The sequence below is a fragment of the Mirounga angustirostris genome, unplaced genomic scaffold, assembly GCF_029215605.1.
Source record: "Mirounga angustirostris isolate CCGP_5_RB_7025 unplaced genomic scaffold, mMirAng1.0.hap1 SCAF_8, whole genome shotgun sequence".
NCBI lineage: Eukaryota > Metazoa > Chordata > Mammalia > Carnivora > Phocidae > Mirounga > Mirounga angustirostris.
The window spans coordinates 83,374,334-83,395,573 of NW_026991716.1; the positions used below are offsets into that span (position 1 = coordinate 83,374,334).

At 40.5% G+C, this 21,240-nt stretch overlaps 1 protein-coding gene across 1 annotated transcript in view; it reads left to right on the forward strand.

Annotated features, from left to right (window-relative positions):
* Positions 1-21,240, forward strand: part of KLHL32 (kelch like family member 32) — a 202,231-nt gene that overhangs the window by 30,846 nt on the left and 150,145 nt on the right. The window lies entirely within an intron of this gene.

Consider the following 21,240-nt stretch of genomic DNA (forward strand, 5'->3'; position numbering starts at 1 on the left):
CTTTCAAAGAACCAACTTCTAGTTTCGTTGATCTGATCTATGTTTCTGGTTTCTAATTCATTGATCTCTGCTCTAATTTTAATTATTTCTCTTCTAATGCATGGCTTACACATCGTTTGTTGCTTTTTCTCTAGTTCTTTACAGTGTAGAGTTAGTTGGTGAATTCGGGATTTTTCTATTTTTTTCAGTGAGGCTTGGATGGCTATGTATTTCCCCCTTAGGACTGCCTTTGCAGTATCCCATAGGTTTTGGACCAATGTGTTTTCATTCTCATTGATTTCCATGAATTGTTTAAGTTCTTCTTTGATTTCCTGGTTGACACAAACATTCTTAAGCAGAGTGGTCTTTAGCTTCCAAGTGTTTGAATTTCTGCCAAATTTTTTCTTGTAATTGAGTTCCAGTTTTAAAGCACTGTGGTCTGAGAATATGCAAGGAATAATCTCAATCCTTTGGTATCAGTTGAGACCTGATTTGTGACCCAGTATGTGGTCTATTCTGGAGAAAGTTTCATGTGCGCTCTAGAAGAATTGAGTATTCTGTTGTTTTAGGGTGGAATGTTCTGTATATATCTATGAGGTCCATCTGGTCCAGTGTATCATTCAAAGCTCTTGTTTCCTTATTGATTTTCTGCTTAGATGATCTGTCCATTGCTGAGAGTGGAGTATTGAGGTCTCCTACAATTAACGTATTGTTATCAATATGACTCCTGGGCACCTGGGTGGCTCAGTTGGTTAAGCGACTGCCTTCGGCTCAGGTCATGATCCCGGGGTCCTGGGATCGAGTCCCACATCAGGCTCCTGGCTCAGTGGGGAGCCTGCTTCTCCCTCTGACCCTCTCCTCTCTCATGCTGTTTCTCTCTCACTCGCTCTCTAATAAATAAATAAATAAAGTCTTTAAAAAAAAAATATGACTCTTTATTTTGGTTAACAGTTGGCTTATGTAGATGGCTGCTCCCATGTTGGGGGCATAGACATTTACAATTGTTAGATCTTCTTGTTGGATAGACCCTTTAAGAATGATATAGTGTCCTTCTGTGTCTCTAATTACAGACTTTAGTTTAAAATCTAATTTGTCTGATACAAGAATTGCTACCCCAGCTTTCTTTTGAGGTTCGCTGGCATGAAAGATGGATCTCCATCCCTTCACTTTCAGTCTGGATGTATCTCTAGGTTCAAAATGAGTCTCCTGTAGGCAGCATGTAGATGGGTCCTGTCTTTTTATCCAATCTGCAACCCTGTGCCTTTTTATGGGAGCATTTAGGCTGTTCATGTTGAGAGTGATTATTGAAAGATACAAATTCATTGTCATCATGTTGCCTGTGAAGACATTGTTTTTATAGATTGTCCCTGTAAATTTCTGTTGTATATCACTCTTGGGGTCTTTCTCCTTTTATAGAACCCCCCTTAATATTTCTTGCAGGGCCCACTTAGTGGTCACATATTCTTTCAGTTTTTGCCAGTTGTGGAAGCTCTGCATCTCTCCATCCATTCTAAATGACAACCTTGCCAGATAAAGTATTCTTGGCTGCATGTTCTTCTCATTTAGTACCCTGAATATGTCTTGCCAGGCCTCTCTGGCTTGCCAGGTCTCTGTGGATAGGTCTGACGTTATTCTCATGTTCCTCCCTCTTTACGTAAGGAATCTCTTCCCCCTAACTGCCCTTAAGATGGTTTCCTTGGTTCTAAGATTTGCAAGTTTTACTATTACATGCCGGGGTGTTGGCCTGTTTTCCTTGATCTTGGGAGGGGTCCTCTCTGCCTCTAGGACGTGAATGTTTGTTTCATTCCCCAGATTAGGGAAGTTCTCAGCTATGATTTGCTCAAATACATCTTCTAGTCCTCTCCCTCTCTCCGCTCCCTCCGAGATTCCAATTATTCTAACTTTGGAACGCTTCATGGTGTTACTTATTTCTCTGATTCTATTTTCATGGATTCTGAGTTGTGTTTCCCTGGCCTCCTCTTTTCCATTTTTATCTATTATATTGTCTTCCAGGTCACTTATTCGTTCTTCTGCCTCACTTACTCTAGCTGTTAGATTATCTAGAGTGGAATGGATTTCATTGATAGCATTTTTAAGTTCTGCCAATTCAGCTTTCATTTCTGGCCTTAGAGACTCTATGTTGCCATTAATTGATTTCTCCATTCTAGCTATTATCTTCACAATTGCTAGCCTGAATTCCATCTCCAACATCTTGGTTATATCTGCATCTATTTGTAAATCTGCAGCATAAGTCATAATCTCTGAGTCTTTCCTATTTTGGGGGTTCATCCTCATAGTCATTCTGTTGATGAGTGGTTGAGGGAAGTATAGAGTCTAAATTATTGACCAGCACCCAAGCAAGATGCACCTGTTTTCTAGGCACCTTAGGGTTGCTGGCCTCTTGTTTTCGCAGCCTGTTTTCTGTGGGAGGGGCCTGCTGCACTGTTACTCAGGCAACCCTGTTTGGGTGGAGTTGCCCTGCCCCTCTGTGATGGGGGATGGGCTTAGTGGGAATCAGTTTGGGGGGCTTTTGTTCTCTTGGAGCTTTCCCTGGCCACTTTCCACGTCTCTTCCATGAGTCAGAGCAGAAGGGACCATTTCCAACCCTCTGCCCCAGAGCAGAGAGACCGCAGTCTGTTCTTCAGTGAGCTCTCCAGGCCACACCATCTCCATTTCTGTCTGTGCTGCTATAAACTGCAGCATCCTGGGTTGTGTGCCCCTCCCCAGTGCTCCCAGTCCTGCCTCCAGGTCGGGGCATGTCTCTGCCCTTTGTGCTTCTAAAACCGCCAGCTGCTCCCAGTTTGCATGCGCGACCCAGCCCCTCCGGGTTTCCATCCGGGGGCTGCAGTTTGCAGGCGCGACCCCACTGCTCTGGGTTTCCGCCCCAGGGGCTGCCCTGAAGTCCTTTCCCCGCTGCTACCGGTCTGCGAGTCCGTGCCCGTCCCCTGTAATCGAGGCTGTCGCTCACCACCAGTGTAGGATCCCCACGGCCAGGCTCCCTCCCGCTGCCATTTATCCTCTGATATCTGCCGGGGGAATCACGGCTCCCCGCTTTATACCTCGAAACCAACCGCCGGCGATATTCTGTTTGTGGACATCCAGATCTTCTTACATCTCAGGCTGATTTCATGGGTGCTCAGAGTGGTCTGGTAGATATCCAGCTCAATTCGGGGGACCAGTTGAAATAGGGTCCCCTACTCCTCCGCCATCTTTCCTCACCCCCTTGCTCTCTTTTCTGTCTGTACCAGCTTTTAGGATAATCTCATACTGTTTTATGGCTTTACCTGGCTACACACATATATTACATATCTATGTGATGTAGAAAATGATGTATTACGACTCTCCATAGAAACAGAACCAATAGGACAATAGGATTTTATATTTGGGAGAGAGGTTTATTATAAGGAATCGACTTATACAACTATAGAAGCTAAGAAGTCCCAAGATCTATGCAGTCAGGAAGCTGGAGACTCAGGGGAACCAACAGAATAGTTTCAATCTAAAGCTATGGGCTTGAGACCCAGGAAGAGCCAGTGTTTCAGTGTGTGGCCAAAGGCAGGAAAAAGTCAGTATTCCAGTTTGAGGGCAGCCAGGCCAAGAGAATCCTCTGTTTGTGAGCCTTTTGTTCTAGCCAGACCATTAACTGATCGTATGAGGCCCACCCACATTAGGAAGAGCAATCCACTTTACTCAGTCTGTCCCTTCAAATGTTAATCTCATGCAGAGACACCTTCACAGATACACGCAGAGTAATGTTTGACCAAATAGCCGGGAACCGCATGATCCAGTCAAATTGGCAAAATTAATCATCACAGATGACGGCTCCCAAATTTCTATCTCCAGACTGAACCTTCTCCTAAAATGCAGAATTGGTATATCCAGTGACCTATTCATCATCTCTACTTGGATGTTTAAGAGGTATCACAGGGGTGCCTGGGTGGCTCAGTCGGTTAAGCCTCTGACTCTTGACTTGAGCTCAGGTCATGATCACGGGGTCCTGGGATCAAACCCAGATCAGCTCCATGCTCAGTGGGGAGTCTGCTTAAGGATTTCTCTCCCTCTGCCCCTCCCCCCACAGTCTCTCGCCCTCTCTCTCAAATAAATAAAAGATTTTATTTATTTATTTGACAGAGCAGGAGAGAGAGTGAGAGAAATGTACAGGGGGAGCAGCAGAGGGAGAGGGAGAAGCAGACTCCCTGCTGAGCAGGGAGCCCCATGTGGGACTCAATTCTAGGACCCTGGGATCATGACCTGAGCTGAAGGCAGATGCTTAACTGACTGAGCCACCCACGCGCCCCTAAATAAATGTGTTTTTTTTAAAGAGGTATCCCAAACCTAATGTGTCCAAATCAAACTCCCATTTTCTTCCCCACAAACCTGCTCATTGCACAGTGTTCTCCATTTCAGTTAATGACAACGCTGTTGTTGATGCAGGCCCCAAACCACCCAGTAATTCCTGACTCCTTTCTCTTGCATCCAAACTGCCAGCAAGTCCCCTGGCGCTACTTTCAAAATATATTCAGATGCCAGCCACTTCTGCTACTACCAGCTGGTGGAAGCCACTACCATCTTTTGCCTGGGGTTTCGCAGTATCCTCCTACTTTATTATCCTCCTTCAATCCTTGATCTCTTGGAATCTATTTCAATACTGCAGCCCAAGTGATCTTAATGAAGATGCGAGTCAGATTATATCACTTCTGCTCAGTCCCCTCTGATGACTTCTACTTTCACTCAGAGTAAAAGCCAACGTCTTTTGTTTACCTGATTCTGCCTCTTCAGGCCTCCCTCATAGGACTTTTGCCCTCCCTCCCTCCACTCCAGTCACACCGGCCTCCTTGTTATTCCTCAGACACACCTGTCAAGTTCTCACCTCAGGGCCTTTGCACAGCTATTTCATCTACCTGCATTACTCTTCTAGGTAGACACATGACTTGCTCCTTTGCCTTTTTCAGGTTTTGCACAAATACTATTTTGTCAGAAAGCAAGACTTTAATTTTTATCTATGATAACTTAATTTTTAAAGAAAAATGTATTCATGGATTACTTATATTAATTAAAAAAAAAACCAGTAAAGACAAAAAGCCACCATTTCTTTTTTTAAAAAAAACTTTGGGGAGCTGTAAGCCCAGTCAGCTATAGCCCTTTCCACTCTGGGGTTTTGGATCAGATTTATTCAGCAGTGACAAGGATGCCTGGGTCCACAGATAGAGTTGTAAACATAAAACTTGTCAGCAATACCTGTTTCAACTTACATAAGTAAAAATGATCTTTGTTGAAACTGTCATTTTTTGTTTTTAATCCATATAGATCTCTCTGTATAATTGCTGGTGTAGGGGTGGGAAGCACAAGGATGCTCTGAGACATGGGGCACTAAACTCTGGTTTCTTCCCATGCATGAGGATATGGCATTGCTGATGCTGAGATTGAATTAAAAGCCAGGAGAGTGATGATTGTACCAGCTCATAGAACTTCTTAGGTTCTTAGGGGATGTGTACTGCTGAAAAGGGGGTTTTAGTGCTGAGTCCAAAAGACTTGTGACACTTTGCTGTTTTCTCAGATCCAGCTGGCCTAGTCTTACATAAAACATATCACCTAAAGCCACTAGGGAATTAGGAGCCAGGGAAAACAGGGACACCTGGCTGCTCCTCAGTTTTGAGTCCTTGGTTAATTAGTTGAGAACCTAATGTGGTAGTGTATGGTCTTATCCCCTCAACTTATAACTCCAAAAATACCAGAATCTGGTTCAGAAGAGGGACCTAACATGCTGCAGTAGACTTTTCTTAAGGCGATGGTGACTTTTAAGATAACCTGCAAACGACTGTAGTTCCAAGGAGCTGTTGAAAATGACAAAAATCACCCACAGTTCCAAATGTGCTCAATTTCTCACCTAAGTCATAACCGTTGTCCGTGAGTAGACGTTGGCATCCTGCAACTTGTATCTGATGATTAGTCATTTAGTTAATATCCGCCAAGAAGAGGCCTTGTGAAATAGCTTTTAAATTTAGCCAGAAAAAATAGCACCATTAATGATGGACTTGACATTCAGCAAAGCGAAATTAAGCACTCAATCTGACATTTTATAGACAGTCTATTACAGAGCCTCACACTTGGTGGACATTCGATAAGCTTTAATTGCCTGGCTGACAATGAACAGCTACACATCTGCCTGGTATAGAAACTGCAGTAGGGGGATAACTAGGAGGCTGATTTTAGATGGTCTTGTGGGATAGGGCCTCATGAGCACCAAAAGGTGTGTGGATTTTTTTTTTCCTTTTTAAAAAAATTAAAATGGCTTCGTAATTTCCTTTTAAAACTGAACACATTCATTAAAAATAGAATTCCCTTTTTCAGTTCAAGGTGAAGTACCAGTTCATAGTAGTAGTGGCCAAATATTATTTCCTTTTTAAATAGACAGCTGAGAGCCTCTGAAGAACCATTGTCACATTCCCTTTTAAAATTGTTTGCATCAAAGCCAGAGAAGTCATTAACATTTCAGATAGGATGACTGTTATTTTCATTATTGTGCTGATAGTGCAGTGTATTCATTATAGTGAATGAACGGTGAACTCTGGTCTGCATTTTATTCCTTCATTTAAACTAATTCACTTCTCCTGAATATAGATATTATGAAGCTAGAAAAATATTTGCAATGTAAAATAATAGCTAACTTTTAAAAATCATTTATTTTATGCAGTCGTGTGCTAAGCTCTTTATGTATATTTGTTTCAAGTGTGTGTTGAAAGATTATTTCACTTTTTCTGCCATATCTTTTTTATGCTTTTAAAATTATAACTTGCATGCTGTTTTATTTAAAATCACAATTTCACTCATGCTTATTTAATCACAGTGATACAGTCAACCTTAGCTTCATCTGAAAGAACAAGAACGCATGTTTGAAGGATAATAAAGCTGATGAAAATTTTAAACCTTTAGAAATTGAATATTGAGTCAAGACAGATGTTTTCTAAAAGAGGGGCAAGACAGCTGATCATGTGAATCGGATGAATTGATGTAAAGAATTATTGGGATCTATAGATATGCCCTGATTCCGTTCATCATTTTTATAAAAAACTGATTTAAAACGAAGTGTCCACACTGGGATGATCCAGCTGCTTGTTGAATCAATTGCTTTTAATTAGCCCATCTGATGTTGATTGGATTTGGGGCCTGCATGCCTGGATTCCTGGAAGATTGAATTACCAGCATTCTTCTCATTTAGAGACATGTGACTCCAAAGTGATAAGACAGATTTCCATATCAAATCATTCATATCACTTTAAAAATTATATATATGCACATACAAATTTTCATAGGATTAAAAGAAGTTCTTCAGTTAGTTACTTTTGAGGAGCATTAGAACTCTCGAGGACTATTCCTAAGTTATTTTTCTCTCGTTCTGTAAGATATGGAGACTTCGCGTGTCGCCTGCACAGATAGAGCATTCAGTGTGTTTGCAGAAGAAGTGAACTTGAACATAGGTGACGACCCCAACACTTCATAGTAAACTGGCCTGTTCTGCCTTGGATCAGGAAGGTTCCAATGAAGTGGTTGCTTAGCAACTAATGGAGTTAGAAGAAACAGTGTGTGAGCTGGGGCTCTGTCCTCATCTGCGTATAGCCAAATAATGGGAGAGTGGCTCCAGCATGGATTGCCTGACTCACAATTGTCAAACCAATGGGATGAATAAAATGAAAGATGGGAGAGAGATCCCACAGCTGGGCTGGGTTCCTGTATCTACAGTTGTACACACTTTATTTATTTATTTATTTAAAGATTTGTTTATTTAAAGATTTATTTATTTATTTGACAGAGAGAGACACAGCAAGACAGGGAACACAGCAGGGGGAGTGGGAGAGGGAGAAGCAGGCTTCCCGCGGAGCAGGGAGCCGGATGCGGGGCTCGATCCCAGAACCCTGGGACCATGACCTGAGCCAAAGGCAGACGCTTAATGACTGAGCCAACTAGGCACCACTGTACATACCTTATTTAATGGTAGCACACCGAAGAAAAAGATATGAAGAGAGGACATAAAAAATAAAAGAACTCCCAAAATTTTGGATTAACATTTGCATAGTGGTCATCAACTTACTCTGGGTTTTTAAAGAAAAGAATGATAAGTGATAATTAAGGCGATTCCACATTATTATCTTCAACATTCTTCCAAAAACTTCTCTGGAGAAAAGAGGTAAGAGATTTTATGTGATGATGTCATGAATTCCAAGAAACTGTGTGTTTTAGTGCTTGTACATATGGATACTCTATGATGCAGGGCTGGTGCTTCTGCTCCTTCTCCCTTTTTGTACCCACAACAGACATAATAACAAGATTGTGACCACTCTCAGTGTAGTCTGGATGTGGCCTCACAGCACTCAGCAAGGCTCCAGGCAGCCACTACCGATATCAAGATTAGGCAGGCAAGGTGCCAGTGCCTTGTCATCTTTATGGCATATGGAGGCTCCTTAAAAGCTTCTGGTTGTTGAATTCCATAGGAATGGGTCTGAGGGGTTTGTGTCAGTAGCAGCTCCGTGATGCCCACATGAAATTCCTCTTCAGGAAAATATGTTAAGAAGGAGATGACCCAGTGACCTCGGGGCACAATGGTAGCGCATCTGACTCCAAGAAGGAGATGACCCAGAGAAAGTCAACCAGAGCCACTGGGGAGAGGGGAGTGGCATGATAGATTTACCTGAAGGCTGCTACCACTGCTTCCATCCAAGAACGGAGGATGATTTACTCTTCCAGAGGCCTTGTTCTTAAAACCACGAGTCTTCTTTACCTTTTATTTCCCAGGGAGTAACCTCTCCTCCCATCCACCAAGATGTGGCAACCGGTCCTCCCTTGCTTGGACTCAGGGCTTCTGGCCAGACTACAGGATTTCTAGCATTGGCCTGGAGTACTAACATTTTATGAACCAGAGAATTTGGATTAGGTGGTCTTTCCAAGAGGAGACTTAAGAGCTGTGACCATGTATCAGAAAGGCTGTCAAGGACCAAGGGGAGAAAGTTGTCAGGAGGGTGATTATGATTCAGTTTCTGGAGGTATTACTAATACTTCGCATTCTCATGTAAAGTATTGGATGTCTCATCTCTTTGAAAATTCAGATAGGCAAGGAGTGCCGCAAAGGGCAGAGGACTGAATAGCTGTGCCTCTCAAATTGTAATGTGCACCTGGGTCACCTAGAGCTTTTGTTAAAATGCACCTTCCACCCAGTAGGTATGAGGTGGGCCTGAGATTCTGCATCTCTAACAAGTTCCCCAGCGATGCCATTGCTACTGGCCCAGGGACCACACCTGGACTAGTGAGGGGCCAGTGATCTCTAAAGTACCTTCTAGTTTCAAGATTCCATTTACAGAAGAGAAGCTAGAATTTTAGCCATGATGCTACAATACGCCCAGTGTGGCTTTGATAAGCACCATAAGAGCCTCTTCTGTGTCTTACAGAATCTTCCCTAAATGCTTATCATATTGACACAGAATCCCTCACTTGGCCTCCTCAGTTGCTCCACCTCTTATTTTTCTCTTCAGGCTCTCAGACTGAAACTTTCCTTCTTCAGAGCCAACTTCCCCTGATTCACTCAGACTGTGTATCACATCTGCTCAGCCACTTCTTGATGTGGGCCCCAAATTCTGTTTTAGGACAGCTTTCAAAATGCAGGAAATTCAAGTTTGGTTTTATTTAGTGTGTCCTTAGGAGATCTTGAAAGGCAGGATTGTGTCATATGAGACAGAACAAATGGTTTCTATGTGAAAAGATTCATTCACTAATGGCTTATCAAATATATTCAGTAAGGAAGAGTAAGTGTCATCCCTAAATATCTGAAAGAATAGACTTCTTTACGTGGTGGCTAGTAAAGTTTTGAAATCCCATACCCAAGGAATATAGCCATAGACTAAAAGGTAACAGAAGCACCACAGGAATGAGCAGAAGCCAAAGGATTCAAGAGATTGACCCAAGGCCAAAGCCATTTTCCATTTTCCAGAGTATGTAACCATTGATAAGGATAAATACCATTCATGGATAGCCTGAGTTCATGATGGTCAGCAGTCTCTGACCTTCACAAATTTACTAAATCTTTAGCTAAATAAAAAAATAACTTGATTTGTGTCCTTTTTCCATTCCATTCCCCAGAAGACCCAAGTAGTTGAAATACAGCCACATCTAGGAGGAGGAGAATTCTAAAGAGAAATAGAATAAACCATAATCATGCTGGTTTTGAAGGGCTCGTTATCACTATGTAGTTAATTTAAGAAGCAACTGTGCCAAGAGCAAAGCTGTGAAATACAGCTAGATTCTTTGAATAAACAAGTTACATATTTGAAGATGTTGGGGAAAACCAATATGTTTCACAGTTTTTAGTGTATAAGGTGAATTTTTCTTTATATGGTTAAAGTGAGGGAAAACCTGTATTTTAGAAATAATTAATTTTGCTGCTTAATTATAGGTATAGTAACGTAATTTGCTGTTTTCATTTGTCCTGATATTTTATTCTCTCAGACTATTACTAAACTGTTTGAGGAAAAATTAAAACAGCTACAAATATGTTGGGGGGAAAACCCTCCAACCAAACATCCCTACTCTTTTAGGCCATAAAACTCCCCAAATCAATTGGATTGCTTTTGCATTTGTGGGATAAAGAAGCTAAATAGTCCAGTTCAACTGTGGTCAGGACCCTTCTCTCCTTAATGCCAGGGAAATGGGCAATTGTGGTTAATTGCACAGTCTCATTAACTGAGATTTACCACCCATTCTGTATGTGCAGTATAACCAAAATGCAATAAAAGGTAATCACCATTAACACTAAATTGAGCAAAATGTAATCTTTGTTGATTCAGAAGTTAGCTCAAATCTCTGTAAGGCCACATGGCCACTGTAAACATCACTAATAAATAACACTGCACGTATGAAAAATGGAGGGGGGGCTCAGGCTGGATCTGATGCCATCATTACAAGTTGCTTTTTTCGATACCTTCCTTAAACATGTTTGTTTACTTTGATTTAACTCTCTCTCATAAAAGATAAGGGTTGACTGCACCCAACACAATGCAGTTATTTCCTCCATAAAATCATCTTGATTCCTGATAAAATGGAATTCACTGTATATCTTGCCTATGTCCAGCGCAACTCCAAAGCTATACGCAGTTTACTAGGTGAAAAGATCATATCCTACCAACTTTAAGTGCTTGAAAAAGTCTGTCTTCTTATCTTTAAGATGCAGTAACATTTCCATTGGTCAGTTTTGTGGCATGATGTACCAACCTAAAATGGGTTGTAGTTCATCTTGTGACTGCATGACAGCTAATGTGACCCAAAGAAACTTAATTCATATACTGTGATTTTAAGACTCAATTTGTGTCATTGCTGTGTGAAATACAGGAGGAATGACATACTATAAATCAACAGTTCTCTCTGTGGTTGGCACTTCAAGTGAATTGTATTCTCACAAACTGGGTTTTCAATTAGAAAGATTTGTGGTGGCGGCAGCATGTTATCAGCCAAGAGTGAGCTGTGACAACTGTAAATCTCAGCCTGGCCAAGTCTCCCCCAAAGGCAAAAACAGTGTGAACCGAGGAAGAATCTGTGCAGGGCTTCCATATTTCTAAGCAGAACCTTATCCCATGCTTTGGCAGAATGTTGTGGCTTGATAGAGGGCCTTGCCATATGTTCTTTTTTCTAAATGTCTACAAATGAACTAATTTGTACCTAGCTTATGGTAGATATTCCTTCTCTTTAATTGTAGCTACTTTAGCTACTTGTCTAAAACACTTGCACCCAGAAAATTGTTTCCCATGTCAGATTAATTATTTTTGTTTACAACAATGTGAAACAGCTGAACATCATCTGTAGCTTCATCATCATCTGAATTTTTGAAGAGCGTGTTCCTTCCTTCCTTCCTTCCTTCCTTCCTTCCTTCCTTCCTTCCTTCCTTCCTTCCTTCCTTCTTTCCTCCCTTCCTTCCTTCCTTCCTTCCTTCTTTCCTCCCTTCCTTCCTTCTTTCCTCCCTTCCTTCCTTCCTTCCTTCCTTCCTCCCTCCCTCCCTCCCTCCCTCCCTCCCTCCCTCCCTTCCTTCCTTCCTTCCTTCCTTCCTTCCTTCCTTCCTTCCTTCCTTCCTTCCTTCATCTGTATTTATTGCATACATGCAGTGCTAGGGTCTAGGGGCTCCACAGTGAGTAAGGAAGATATGGTGCCCACTTTCATGGAGCTTACAGCTTACCTTTTCAGGACATTCAATGCTAAAAGATAGCATCCATGGTTCTATCAACTCTTTTGCTACCAAAGGACACTTTGTCCCGCCCTGTGGGCTCCAGAAGCTCTCTTGACATTGTTCCACAGGCTCTTGACGTTTCACAAGCTTCACTAGTTGACAGATGACTGGGTTCTTCTTTACTTCAGTGGTATCCATTGTGCCTTCTTCTAATTGAGGTGCCTTATAAGTTTATTAAACCCAAAACATAAACCTTGATTTAATAGTTTCCTTTTTTCTTCTACTTAACTGGTTTTGTAACTTTTAAAAATTATCATGTTTTAAATTTATAACATTAAGTTTCTAAGACTATATAATATGATATCAGAATGGAAGTTGTGTGTTTATGGGAATGGCGGTGATGGTCTATGCTGTGGTCAGTCCTTAAAGTAGGGTGTAGGAGTAAAGTCCTGTAGCCAGACATAGGGATTTTGAGTGGGACTGTTATTAGGAACGTATTTTAAGAAACAGATTTGGGCAGAGGGCAGAGGAAGAGCTGTTTCTTAGCTCTCATTCCAACTGGGATCAAAGAGAGACGTGGAAAAGTAGGGCATTCAGCTTGAATTAGAATAACAGCTTCTATTTATTAAGCATCTACTATGTGCCAGGTACTATGCCTGACATTAAACATAATTGTGTCTAAACCTCAAGACAACCCTATGAGGTTTGTACTGTCTCTGTATTACAGATAAAAAGGGCCTGAGGTTCAGAGAAATTAATACATTAGTCAAAGGTCACATGTTCAAGGTGAACTGACCATAGGTTATAGACCCAGGATTTGAATCAGATATGTCTTTCTGCACAGCCCTGAATATTAAAACTAAAACAAAGTTTTCAAAAGGCAGTTGTTAGAAATACATAGGTAACACATATTTATTGTAATGATCCAAATAAGACTGTGTAAATAAAGTAAAATTCATAGTCTTTTCCTTCCCTTAAGAGTAGTATCCTCTAACATAACCACAGTGACCAATTTGGTGTTCCTTTATTGCTTGTCCAAACATGTACAATTACATATGTACATTATTTAAGGGGTGTCTCTCTCTGACTCTACCAAGCCAGGCTTCAAGTTCATCAGCTCCCTGGTTGAGGATGCCTCTTCTATGCCGCCTTGGCTGTGATTGCTTTTGAAAGACTCCAAGGAAAGCAGATTAAAAAAACTCCCTTGGCGGCTTGTTCTCTTAGTTAATCTTTGCTCTCAGGAACTTTTTGCATTTCATTAACCAGATAATCCTTCTGCAGTTTGAGTCATTTCTGTCAACAGTGGAGTTGATGGAGAGCAGCCAGTCACCATTTCAGGTGCAATTACAACTTGGAAGATCTGAAAAAAGAAATTAGCGTTGGGAATATTAAAAATTGAAGCATCTGTATGATAAAGAACAGACATTGAAAACAACTGAAATTTCTTTCAGGGTTTTTTTTTTTTTTTTTTTTAGAGTGGCTATGTGAAGTCTAGAAGCAAGTTCAGAATTACATAAATGGAAAGTCTTTTTTTTATTGTGACCTGTGCGTTTTAGTTTTGAAATTTTATTGATTTATTGATTTATTTTTTTTTAAGTAGGCTCCACGCCCAATATGGGGCCTGAGCTCACGACTCTGAGGTCAAGAGTTGCATGCTCTACTAACTGTGTGAGCCAGATGTCCCTAGTTTTGATTTTAGATCTTTCACAGATGCATAAGCAGAATCAATTTACATTAAAATCAATTTTCTGATAGCCCTTTTTATCTATAGCTGCACTTGATTAAAAAAAAAAACAAAAACACAACCCAGAGACTAGTATTCCTAATGTATCACTGCTTTTAACCAAAGAATACATAAAAGAAACTTAATTCTATCTCATCATTTTTACAGTATATAAGTTTCACTAAGACCTTGCCATATACCGGCACTATATTGAATACTTCAGATATACACTGTCATCTAATCTTCAAACAAGTTCATGAAGTGGGTACACTTTTTGGCCCCATTTTTTGGACAAGAAAACTGAGTCAGAGAGAGGTTACGTGTTTGTCCCAGTCACTTGCCAGTGTTTGTAATCAAACCCAGAATAGTTTGATTACAAGTTTGCCCTTAATCACTGTGGTTCACCAAACCAAGGATTATGTGACTTCAAAGACAGTGGTCTTTACCAATCATGTAGTACCTTTACTCCCAGTGGCACCAGCAGCAAGCCAGATCAACTCCCTAACTAACCAAGTTGCCAGATATACCGTATTGTCCATTCACCATTAACAGCTTCTAAAGGAATGTCAGATTTCATTTATTCATGATAAAGTAAATTCCTGAAAGAAAAATATTCTAAACGTTTGCTATTTAATATAGCAAATATAATTATGTATGTTACACATTACATACTGCCAATGTCTTTAGGATATTTTGAATATTTTTATTTTCTCAAATTGTAAGCATTTAAAATACTCTAGAAGATTTGTCAAATGACAAGAGAGCAATAATTTTGTATTTCTTTTTTTTTTTTAAGATTTTATTTATTTGACAGAGGGAGAGAGAGCACAAGCAGGGGAAGTGGCAGGCAGAGGGAGAGGGAGAAGCAGGCTCCCCGCTGAGCAAGGAGCCTGATGCAGGGCTCAATCTCAGGCAGATGCTTAACCGACTAAGCCCCCCAGGTTCCCCTAGTTTTATATTTCTAACAATTAAAATTTTAACTATAAATTAAGCTAACAAAGAGAATTCTATTCATTATGAGAATTCCGAAATCTCTAATGGAGTGAGATAGAAATGAGGATCTCCAGAAAGAATAATGGACCATCAATTAATACCACCATTCAGGGATGCCTGGGTGGCTCAGTCGGTTAAGTGTCTGACTCTTGGTTTCAGCTCAGGTCATGATCTCAGGGTCATGAGATTGAGCCCCGCATTGGGCTCCATGCTGGGTGTGGGGCCTGCTTGGGATTCTCTCTCTCCTCCTTCTGCTCCTCCCCCCTCTAAAAAAACAAAACAAAAAACCACCATTCAATATATATTAAAGTGTACAGAATTATGAGGCTCAAAAATAAACTTATCAACATAAAAATTGCTAAGAGATGAATATTAATACATTGGCAAATAAAAAAATCACATTTATAAAATTAAAAAATTTAGTGTGAACTAAAATATTACCATATAGAAGAGTAAGGGTTTTTTTTCCCCTACTTTTTTATGAAGTTAGCTAAGCTGCAGAATTTGAATGGACAGTTCCCTTAAGACTTCTATCACTTCTGACGCCAACTGCAAGTTTGAAGGGATTCCTACAACTATTCTCATATTCGATAATTTACTAGGAAGTATCACAGAACTCACTGAAAGCTTTTATACTCACAGAAATTGGCTTATTACAGGGAAAGATACAAATTGGAATTAGACAAGGAAAGAGACACATTGGGCAGAATCCAGAAGGGGACCACATACAGAGCTGGTGGCCCTCCTCCCTCTGTGGAGTCATAGTGTATCTCCTCCTGGCCACGCTAAGTGACAAAATGTACAGAGGACTACCAACCAGGGACACTCACCCAAACTTTTGGTGTCCAGAGTTTTTACTGGGGCTCAGTTACAGATTGCCCATGTGATTGACCTCTCGTCTCCATCCTTTCCTAGAGGTCAGGCTAGTACCTTTAGTCTCCAGTTCCCCTGGAGGTCAGAACTGATATGGTGTGGCCCAAACCCCCATCATAAATCACGTTGTTAAACTGTCATTGGCCAAAGTTCCCAGACAAACAAGGACACTCCTGTCTGGCAGGATATTCCAAGGGCCTAGAGATCACTTTCCATAAGCCAAGGGAAAAGACCAGAGCTCCCTTTGCATAAGGTTAATTCTTCACTATATAGATGTATACTTTTCTAAATAGTGCTTTTCATCACTGGTAACCCAAAATGGAATATTTTCTTTATACCTGTTAAGTCAAACTTGTTACAAGTGTACAAATTACTGTGCGTTTGTTTGTTTGTTTTTGGACATGGGACAAGCCAATGCATTTTTTTTTTTAATTTGTCAAGTTTTCATTTTTTTAGTTTTCAAGTTTTCACTTGGCATACTGATCATCCAGTAGAACTGATTTTCAATACATTGGCCATTTGGCGAATTGGTTTGGGGCAAATTGATTTTCACTAAAGAACTTAGACAGTGGTTCTCAAACTCAAGTGGCCATCAGAGTCATGATGGCCAATCATAATGCACATTGCTGGGCCCCACTGTGAGTTTCTGATTTAGTAGGTCTGAGCTGGGGCTTCAGGAATCTGTCCTCTAAAGTTCCCAGGTGATGCTGATATTGCTGGTCCAGGGTCCACATTTTGAGAACCACTGGAATAGAGGGTATGATACATGGCAGATGAGAGGAATGGGGTGTGTCATTGAGACAAGGCAGAAAAAAGGCAGAGAAGTCAGGGGACGAAGTTGATACTTTCCCTGTCCTGTTGGCAAGAGCATCTGGAACTACTCCAGATTTCATGGTAGTAGTGAGACCCCAGATCCAGAGAATGAGTTCGGTGAGTGAGCCTAAACGCAGTCACGCCAGCAGCCCTGGGATTCAAGGGGACTCTGTGTATGAGGGCTACAATGCCATTCATGTATTACTCTGTTTAGACAGCAGAGTGATTTGCGGTGGCTTTTTGTAGAAGCGTTTCAAAAACCAAAATCAGTCGTTAACTTACACAGTGTTTCTCTTTCCTAGTCTAGGACTTCGTCTTGTTCTCTTGCCCTTTTTTTTTTTTTTGCATTTTTTAAAAAAATTTTATTTTATTATGTTATGTTAGTTACCATTCATTACATCATTAGTTTTTGCTGTAGTGTTCCATGATTCATTGTTTGCATATAACACCCAGTGCTCCATGCAGTACGTGCCCTCCTTAATACCCATCACCGGGCTAACCCATCCCTCCACCCCCCTCCCCTCTAAAACCCTCAGTTTGTTCCTCAGAGTCCCTGGTCTCTCATGGTTCGTCTCCCCCTCCAATTTCCCCTCCTTCATTTCTCCCTTCCTACTATCTTTTTTTTTTTTTTAACATACAATGTATTATTTGTTTCAGAGGTACAGGTCTGTGATTCATCAGTCTTACACAATTCACAGCGCTCACCATAGCACATACCCTCCCCAATACCCATCACCCAGCCACCCCATCCCTCCCACCACCCCACCAGTCCAACAACCCTGTTTGTTTCCTGAGATTAAGAATTCCTCATATCAGTGGGATCATATGATGCTTATCTTTCTCTAATTGACTTATTTCGCTCAGCATAATACCCTCTAGTTCCATCCACGTCATTGCAAATGGCAAGATTTCAGGGTTTTTTTGATGACTGCATAATATTCCATTGTATATATATACCACATCTTTATCCATTCATCTGTTGATGGACACCTTGGCTCTTTCCATAGTTTGGCTATTGTGGACATTGCTGCTATAAACATTGGGGTGCAGGTACCCCTTCGGATCACTACATTTGTATCTTTGGGGTAAATACCCAGTAGTGCAATTGCTGGGTCGTAGGGTAGCTCTATTTTCAACTTTTTGAGGAATGTCCATTCTGTTTTCCAGAGTGGCTGCACCAGCTTGCATTCCCACCAACAGTGTAGGAGGGTTCTCCTTTCTCCGCATCCCTGCCAACATCTGTCGTTTCCTGACTTGTTAAGTTTAGCCATTCTGACTGGTGTGAGGTGGTATCTCATTGAGGTTTTGATTTGGATTTCCCTGATGCCGAGCAATATTGAGCACTTTTTCATGTGTCTGTTGGCCATTTGGATGTCTTCTTTGGAAAAATGTCTGTTCATGTCTTCTGCCCATTTCTTGATTGGATTATTTGCTCTTTGGGTGTTGAGTTTGATGAATTCTTTATAGATTTTGGATACTAGCCCTTTATCTGATATGTCATTTGCAAATATCTTCTCCCATTCTGTTGGTTGTCTTTTGGTTTTTGTTGACTGTTTCATTTGCCATGCAAAAGCTTTTTATCTTGATGAAGTCCCAATAGTTCATTTTTGCGCTTACTTCCCTTGCCTTTGGTGATGTTTCTAGGAAGAAGTTGCTGTAGTTAAAGTCAAAGAGGTTGCTGCCTGTGTTCTCCTCTAGGATTTTGATGGATTCCTGTCTCACATTTAGGTCTCATCCATTTTGAGTCTATTTTTGTGTGTGGTGTAAGGAAATGGTCCAGTTTCATTCTTCTGCATGTGGCTGTCCAATTTTCCCAACACCATTTGTTGAAGAGACTGTCTTTTTTCCATTGGACATTCTTTCCTGCTTTGTTGAAGATTAGTTGACCATAGAGTTGAGGGCCCATTTCTGGGCTCTCTATTCTGTTCCATTGATCTATGTGTCTGTTTTTGTGCCAGTACCATACTGTCTTGATGATGACAGCTTTGTAATAGAGCTTGAAGTCTGGAATTGTGATGCCACCAGCTTTGGTTTTTCTTTTTCAACATTCCTCTGGCTATTTGGGGTCTTTTCTGGTTCCATACAAATTTTAGGATTATTTGTTATTATCCTGCCAGTTTACTGAATTCCTATATGAGTTCTAGCAGTTTTGGGGTGGAGTCTTTGGGGTTTTCCACATAAAATATCATATCATCTGCAAAGAATGAGAGTTGACTTCTTCATTGCTGATTCGGATGCCTTTTATTTCTTTTTGTCTTATTGCTGTGGCTAGGACTTCTAGTACTATGTTGAATAGCAGTGGTGATAGTGGACATCCCTGCTGTGTTCCTGACCTTAGGGGAAAAGCTCTTAATTTTTCCCTATTGAGAATGATATTCACTGTGAGTTTGTCATAGATGGCTTTTATGATATTGAGGTATGTACCCTCTATCCATACACTCTGAAGAGTTTTAATCAAGAAAGGATGCTGTACTTTGTCAAATGCTTTTTCTGCATCTATTGAGAGGATCATATGGTTCTTGTTCTTTCTTTTATTAATGTATTGTATCACCTTGATTGATTTGTGGATGTTGAACCAACCTTGCAGCCCAGGAATAAATCCCACTTGGTCGTGGTGAATAATCCTTTTAATGTACTGTTGGATCCTATTGACTAGTATTTTGGTGAGAATTTTTGCATCCATGTTCATCAAGGATATTGGTCTATAATTCTTTTTGATGGGGTCTTTGTCTGGTTTTGGGATCAAGGTAATGCTGGCCTCATAAAATGAGTTTGGAAGTTTTCCTTCCATTTCTATTTTTTGAAAAGGAACAATTTCAGAACAAAAGGTATTAATTCTTCTTTAAATGTTTGGTAGAATTCCCCTGGGAAGCCATCTGGCCCTGGGCTTTTGTTTGTTGGGAGATTTTTGATGACTGGTTCAATTTCCTTAGGGGTTATAGGTCTGTTCAGGTTTTCTTTTTCTTCCTGGTTCAGTGTTGGTAGTTGATACATCTCTAGGAATGCATCCATTTCTTCCAGATTATCTAATTTGCTGGCATATAGTTGCTCATAATATGTTCTTATAATTGTTTGTATTTCTTTGGTGTTGGTTGTGATCTCTCCTCTTTCATCCATGATTTTATTTATTTGGGTTGTTTCACTTTTCTTTTTGATAAGTCTGGCCAGGGGTTTATCAATCTTATTCTTTCAAAGAACCAGCTCCTAGTTTCGTTGATCTGTTCTACTGTTCTTTTGGTTTCTATTTCATTGATTTCTGCTCTGATCTTTATTATTTCTCTTCTCCTGCTGGGTTTAGGCTTTATTTGCTGTTCTTTCTCCAGCTCCTTTAGGTGTAGGTTTAGGTTGTGTATTTGAGACTTTTCTTGTTTCTTGAGAAAGGCTTGTATTGCTATATACTTTCCTCTTAGGACGGCCTTTGCTGCATCCCAAAGATTTTGAACAGTTGTGTTTTCATTTTCATTTGTTCCCATGAATTTTTTTAATTCGTCTTTGATTTCCTGGTTGACCCATTCATTCTTTAGTAGGATGCTTTTTAGCCTTCATGTATTTGAGTTCTTTCTGACATTCCTCTTGTGGTTGAGTTCTAGTTTCAAAGCACTGTGGTCCAAAAATATACAGCGAATGATCCCAGTCTTTTGATACCGGTTGAGACCTGATTTGTGACCTAGGATGTGATTTATTCTGGAGACTGTTCCATGGGCACTAGAGAAGAATGTGTATTCTGTTGCTTTGGGATGGAATGTTCTGAATATATCTGTGAAGTCCATTTGGTCCAGTGTGTCATTTAAAGCCTTTATTTCCTTGTTGATCTTTTGCTTAGATGATCTGTCCATTTCAGTGAGGGGGGTGTTAAAGTCCCCTACTATTATTGTATTGTTGTCAATGTGTTGCTTTGATTTTGTTATTAATTGGCTTATATAATTGGCTGCTCCCATGTTAGGGTCATAGATATTTAAAATTGTTAGATCTTCTTGTTGGATAGACCCTTTAAGGAGGATATAGTGTCCTTCCTCATCTATTTTATAGTCTTTGGTTTAAAATCTAATTTGTCTGATATAGGGATTGCCACCCCAGCTTTCTTTTGCTGTCCATTACATGATAAATGGTTTTCCACCCCCTTACTTTCAATCTGGAGGTGTCGTTGGGTCTAAAATGAGTTCTTGCAGGTAGCATATCGATGGGTCTTGTTTTTTTATCCAATCTGATACCCTGTGTCTTTTGATTGGGGCATTTAGCCCATTTACATTCAGGGTAGCTATTGAAAAATATGAGTTTAGTGCCATTGTATTGCCTGTAAGGTGACTGTTACTGTATATTGTCTCTATTCCTTTCTGGTCTATGTTACTTTTAGGTTCTCTCTTTGCTTAGAGGACCCCTTTCAATATTTCTTGTATGGCTGGTTTGGTGTTTGCAAATTCCTTTAGTTTTTGTTTGTCCTGGAAGGTTTTTATCTCTCCTTCTATTTTCAGTGACAGCCTAGCTGGATATAGTACTCTTGGCTGCATGTTTTTCTCGCTTAGTGCTCTGAATATATCATGCCAGTCCTTTCTGGCCTGCCAGGTCTCTGTGGATAGGTCTGCTGCCAATCTAATGTTTCTACCATTGTAGGTTACACAGACCTCTTATCCTGAGCGGCTTTCAGGATTTTCTTTTT